Source organism: Monodelphis domestica, chromosome 1, assembly GCF_027887165.1.
Source record: "Monodelphis domestica isolate mMonDom1 chromosome 1, mMonDom1.pri, whole genome shotgun sequence".
In the NCBI taxonomy this organism is placed as follows: Eukaryota; Metazoa; Chordata; class Mammalia; order Didelphimorphia; family Didelphidae; genus Monodelphis; species Monodelphis domestica.
In genome coordinates, this window is record NC_077227.1 from 63,781,070 (window position 1) to 63,787,069 (window position 6,000).

The 6,000-nt window shown below is 41.2% G+C and overlaps 1 protein-coding gene across 1 annotated transcript in view; it reads right to left on the bottom strand.

Moving 5' to 3' along the window:
- Nucleotides 1–3,602, bottom strand: part of RASGEF1A (RasGEF domain family member 1A) — a 333,690-nt gene extending 330,088 nt beyond the window's left edge. The window contains exon 1 of the mRNA XM_007478488.3: nt 3,427–3,602. The gene's annotated coding sequence lies outside the window, so the exon portion shown is untranslated. The remainder of the gene's footprint in view (nt 1–3,426) is intronic.
- Nucleotides 3,603–6,000: the final 2,398 nt, after the last annotated feature.

The window sequence follows — 6,000 nt, forward strand, 5'->3', positions numbered from 1 at the left end:
ACTGCATTGTGCAAAGGTCTGGGAATACAGAGGAGAGAAAACAACAGACTATGTGGAGGAAACAAAGAAGCCTGGAAAGGTAGAAATGGCTAGGTTATGAAGAACTTTTAGGTGCCAAACTGTCGACTTAATATTTAATGCAAAAGCTAATTGGGAACCATTGAAGTTTATTGAGTGAGGGAGTAATATAGGCAGACCTAAGCTCAAGAAGAATAACTTTGGTAACTGAATAAAGGGTGGTTTTTATTGGGGAAAGGAGGCAGGGAGTCCTATTGGAGAAAAAATAGAAGAAAGTAAAAAAAATATATATAAAGCAAAACAAAAAAATCTGAAGGTCATTGAAATTGTCTAGAAGCAAGAAAGGAGGAGAATGGGAATGGTAAATGCATTATGGAAGGTAGCTTTTGCAAATATAGACTCCATTTCTCTATACCAGAGACTAATTGATTTTACCACTTGCCCATACAATTATATAACCCATCTACCCTTTGTCCCCCACACTACCTATATTCCAGTATGTTTCATGGAACCAACAATTCAGTTTAATTCCAAAACATCTATTAAGTACCTCCTGGGTGTCAGATACTATACTACTTGTCAAGGGTATAAAGACTAAAATAAGATAATTCCTAACTCAAGGAACATGTTTTCTATTGCAATGAAGTGATATATATATATATATATATATATATATATATATATATATATATATATATGTATATATATATACAAAATATGTTCATGAACAAAACAAAATTATTTCATACTGGAAAGAGGAGAATTGATAACTAAAAATAAGTAAAACATTATTTTATATATACACATATCTTTTTTGTCTAATGAAGCCTTCCTTAATGCAACAAACAATTTTTTAAAAGAGATAGAATTATAGTTTTTGGTGCTTTAAATCCTTTTTGCAAACCATGAAAGTAGTAGCATTCCTTTAGGTCCTTTTCTTATTTCAAAAAAAATTCCTCTCTGTAGCTATTACTAGCCTAAGGTGACTAGGACTTTGATTAAGGGTGCCAAAATCTAGGATGAAGAGTTTCTTCAGAGTGGGGTATGCTTCCTTAATAAAGTTGTCCCAACAACATCTTGCCTTACACATGAACTATCAGATAACCATAATTATGTCTAGGTTATCATCTTAAGGTCCTATACTCTGAGACCTGACTCCTTGAAGAGGCAAAGGAAAGAATGGCTTCTCTGGGGTTTGGGCTACCCTTCTTTTGGTATGGTTGCATCCACAAATGGGTTATTCTCTGGATCACCACTGGTCAGCCTCTCTACCATCACATGGTTCTCTCTGTCACCAAACCATTCCCCTCCTATTATGTTTCATGTGAAAGAGTTCTTAGTCATAATTCTACCCCTATCACTTTCCAGGCCTAGACTACTTGCAAAATAGCCCAAAGAGATGAGATAGCTTCCAATGAAAGTCTATCTAAAACCCAATGGATGTGGAGCTCACCAGGAAATATCCTTAGCATGCCTAGGTGAGAAACATGGCAGTCTCTCTTCCACTGTAAGACCCCATATGCTTCTGCTTAAAACCATTGAACCCATGTACTATAATCTTCTAAAGACCAAGAAAACCCAACATCTCCCATGAGATTTTACCAAGAATTGACAATCCACAGCATTAAATTCTAGAGAATGTAATTAATCAATTGGAGATAGTTAATTTTATAGCACAATAGAACCAAGTTCAGTGGCTGTCATGAAGGGGAGATTAGAGGGCTAAGGTCCCAGCAATTTCAGTAGACAGAAGGCTCATCACTCACTCACCATAGAAGATGACAGCTTCAGTATGTCTATAAGACTCTAGAGAAGCCATTAATACTAGAAACAACATAACCATAACATTTTAAGCATCTCAGCATGCTTCCAACATCTGCTCAAATGTCAAGTTTATTCTAGTTCTTTCCAGCTTTGAAGACTTATCATGAAAAGCATAGAATGGCCATGCAAGGCTCTGTGAGCTTGGACATGGAGAACCAGAGATGATGGGCGAAGCTACTGAATTAAACAATTCCCTGGGGAGGGGGTGAGAGCGAAGAATACTTTCCCCAAATGCTCCAACTGATTAAGATTTTCACTGGCCACTGACCTCTTGTAAGCATTGGGTTAGGAATTCACAAAAATAGTAGGGTCCTAGCTGGGTTACCAAATGGAAGCAATATATAACTTGCCCTCTTCTTTGGGTAGATTGGATCCTTTCCCTTATTGCCAGTATTAGACAATTTGGTTTTCATTTTCGCGATTTAGAAGCCAAGAATGCAGGAACCATTTGAAAACACCATATTAAGGGGCTCAAGCTAACCTGGCCGTTATCTAACCCAAGTCTCTGTCCTGTCTAAATCATACCTGTCTGAGTATCCCACAAACAGCACCTTGCTCAGCATAGTAGCTTGCTAGGTTTGCTTTTTGGAATAGGCACAACCTCCTCTAGCCTCCCAGCCCCCACAAAGGCAGATCCTTGGCTCTTAGAGCCTGTTTAAAGCAAACACATGAGGTGCGCACTGTGTGGATGAGGAGGCCGTGACAGGGAGGCAGCAGCTCCAATTAGAAGCCAGAAATAGGGAAAGTGCAGAGCTGCAGCAACAGAAAGCAGCCTATTCCTGTGACAAGCCTTTCCAGCTAGATGAAAGAAAACCATTACAGGGGTAAGGGCGGAGGTGGGGGGATTCATAGATTCTGGAGTGGAGCAGCTGCTGGACAGGACTAGTCAATGGTTAGGGAATGGGGCTGCCCTTGCCAAAAGGAGACATCTCCTGCCTAAAGTATAAACAGCCCCAGGAGGGACTCATAATACTCATGCCTGCATGGCATTGGTACCCCACAAGTCTTGGGGATTTAAAGAATAGTTTTTAGTAACTCTAAGGAAATAATTAGAGCTGTTCGGCTAGCATCCTGCAGGCTTTCTGAAGAACATATTCAATGCTAGGCTGCTTACAACAACCCATGAGACCAACTCAGTGAAGTAATGAAATTGAAGAAAAGAAATCTCCAGGGAGTAGGTCTGCCAGGAGATGGTACAACGCTCAGGGATGGTCCCTGTAGCCAAGCCAAGAGCCCATGGACCACTCCAGACTCACAAATTCCCACTCTCACTCACAGGTGCAGGTAAAAAAAAATGCTTCTGGAAGTTGTACCTAGGTTGCAACGAATAAAGCTAACCATGTGTCTTACAGCATCTGGTCCCTCCCTCTCCTCTCCATCCCAGAAGGGGTTAATGCCTGGGAGAGACCCTGCTGGCATGCAGTGCCAGGTGTTGAAACACCCACTGGAAGTCTCCTCATGCTAGACTGAGCCCGAGCCTGGCAGTTCCCCACAGCTCCCAGCAGCCCAGCCCTGAAGACACTTTGAAAAGAAAAGCAAGCGAAGAAGAAAGCAACAAACAATGAAAAAAAGAAGCTTCTTTACCTTTGTCTGGTCCAGTGTAGCTTTTGGGTTGTTCCCCGACCACGACCAGAAAAATAGAGATTATTGCCAGATCCCAGTGATTCATCCTAAATGACAGAGTAGACTCACTCTTTGCTCAGGCTGCCTGCCTCCACTGTGTGACAGCTGCCGGCTGGCTTCCCAACTCGCAGCTCCCATTCTGCAGCTTGCCGCAGGGGGAGCGTGGGAGAGAGAGGGGGGAGTGGAGGGAGAGAAAGAGGAGAGGGAGGAGAGAAAGGGAAAGAGAGAGAGAGAGAGAGAGAGAGAGAGAGAGAGAGAGAGAGAGAGAGAGAGAGAGAGAGAGACAGAGAGAGAGAGAGAGAGAGAGAGAGAGAGAGAGAGAGAGAGAGAGAGAGAGAGAGAGAGAGAGAGAGAGAGAGAGAGAGAGAGCGCAAGCACTAATGATAGGAAGAGTACTGCTGAGACAGGAAGATACCATTCAAAGCTCTTCTCTCCTGCTAATGCTGCTCCCATCCATTGTGGAGAAATGAAAAGTTTCTTTAAAGGCAAATTAAAAGGTTCTCTGACCACTACATTTAAAATGCCACTTAAAGAGTCTGCCCACTTGAATGAGAACCCAGTAATTTTTTAGTCCTGAGCAGCGAAGGACAGCTTTGGCATAGGACAGTTGCCCAGAACAGGTAGATTTTAAACTCAGAAACCAAGGTGGGTCCTAAGTCTAGAATTCAAGGTTCTAGAGGTATTTGTTGGGTTGAGAAAATGCCAAGATGAGGATTTCGTAATTGATCTGGGAAGTAAAAGGACATTGTTGGCTTTGATGAAGTAGGGAAATGATGGGGGCAAACCTGCCCTCAAGGAAAAATCACTTCAGCAACTGAGTTGAAAATAGTCTGGAGTGGGAAGACATGAGGCAGGGAGATTATTGGCAGGGAGGGTTAGTGAAATAGTCTAGACGCAGTGAAAGAGAGAAGTGGGAGGAGTGGAAGGTCGCCTTTCTAAGATGACTTTTGCAGATGTATTCTTCTCTCTACCTAAGAGTTGTTGGTTTGTGGAGTTTCTGTTGTGAGTGTCTCTAGGGTATTTGCAGCAATGTGTTTTCTGGATCAGAGCTGGGAGAAACAAAAATCCCAAACATCCTCACAGAACTCAACTCAGCCACAATCAAACTCATCTCATAGCATGTCATCAAGAAACTCTTCAAATATGTCACTATCACTTTGATCACTGCTTTTGACAACCAGGAGGCTTAGCCAGCAGGCACAGCTGCCAGATGTTGGCCAAAAAATAGCAAGCTTGTCCTGACTTTCCAAGGGGAAAGGATTCTGCTCTATAAGAATCAGTGTGCTTGGGAGCATCCAGGGAGACACCATGAAGAGAAAGACTGAAGGCCAGAGAGTTGATTTAGTCAGGAATATCTTAAGACAAAATATTTGGTTGATTATTATTAGATGACAGCTGGGCTCAACCATTTGATCTTAAGATAGGTGTCTATGCCTACAAAGCCTTTTTCCCAGATGGAAGACCCCTTCAGAATTCTCTCTTCATAGATTCATAGAACCTAAGATTTGAAGGAAGTATGATAAATCATCTAGTCTAATAATTTATTTGAAGCCTGACTCTTTTCTACCTCTGCTTGAACAAAAATCCTGTTTAGTCCCTTAGTCTTTCCCTCCTCTCCCCTCTCTCTTTTTTCTCCTGAAAGCCTCTTTCTTATGTTTTTAAGTTTTCCTCTTCTATCTCTGATCTGCTATGCTGATTTCCACCTCTTTGTTGTCTCTGTGCTAATCATCCTCATTTCCAGTGGTTTTACTCTTCCATGGATTTATATCACCAAATCCTTAGCATAGTGCCTGGCCCATAGTGGGTACTTAATAAATGCCTTTCAACTGTTCCCTGCTGTCTGTTCCCTCAGCTCTGTTTAGCTTCTACTCATGTATTAAGTCCCAACTAACATTATTCTTCTCCTCAGTGAAGTCTTTCCCATCCTCCTCCCACAACTTTTCACTTATTGTTTGAACACTTAACATGAATACTTTTTTAATTAGCAGCATATAAATACAGTAATATACTCTCTTACTATCTTTGTGTATTAGTATGTATGCATATATCTTTTCTCTCAAATTTGACCTCTCATCTAATCTCAGAGCATTTAAAATTGAAAAAAAAATGTTTTTCCAAATTACATGTTGATAGATCCATGTCTTCTCCTTCTCTCCCATTCCTCTTTCCACACCAAGCAGAGCATTTTATTTGTAATTCTCACTTATATCTGAAGCAATATTCCTGGTTGAAATCCAAGGAAAGATTCACCAAATTGCTACACACATATCCATGATCCAATACCATCTTGTTTTCTCCAGCAGATTGTCTCCATTCTCATCTCCACTCTCTTACTAATCTTTGGTACTACCTCTTCTGCCTAGAGGCATTCCAAAGACTCTACAGTTCTTAAAAATAAAACAGCTTTATCTAATCAATCCATTCCTTCTAGCAATTTTCCTAAATCCCTTCTCTTTTCTGAGGCTAAACTCCTTGAGAAAGGAGTTGATGCTCCCACTTTCTTCTCACTCACCAAAACTGCTCTCTACAAAGTTA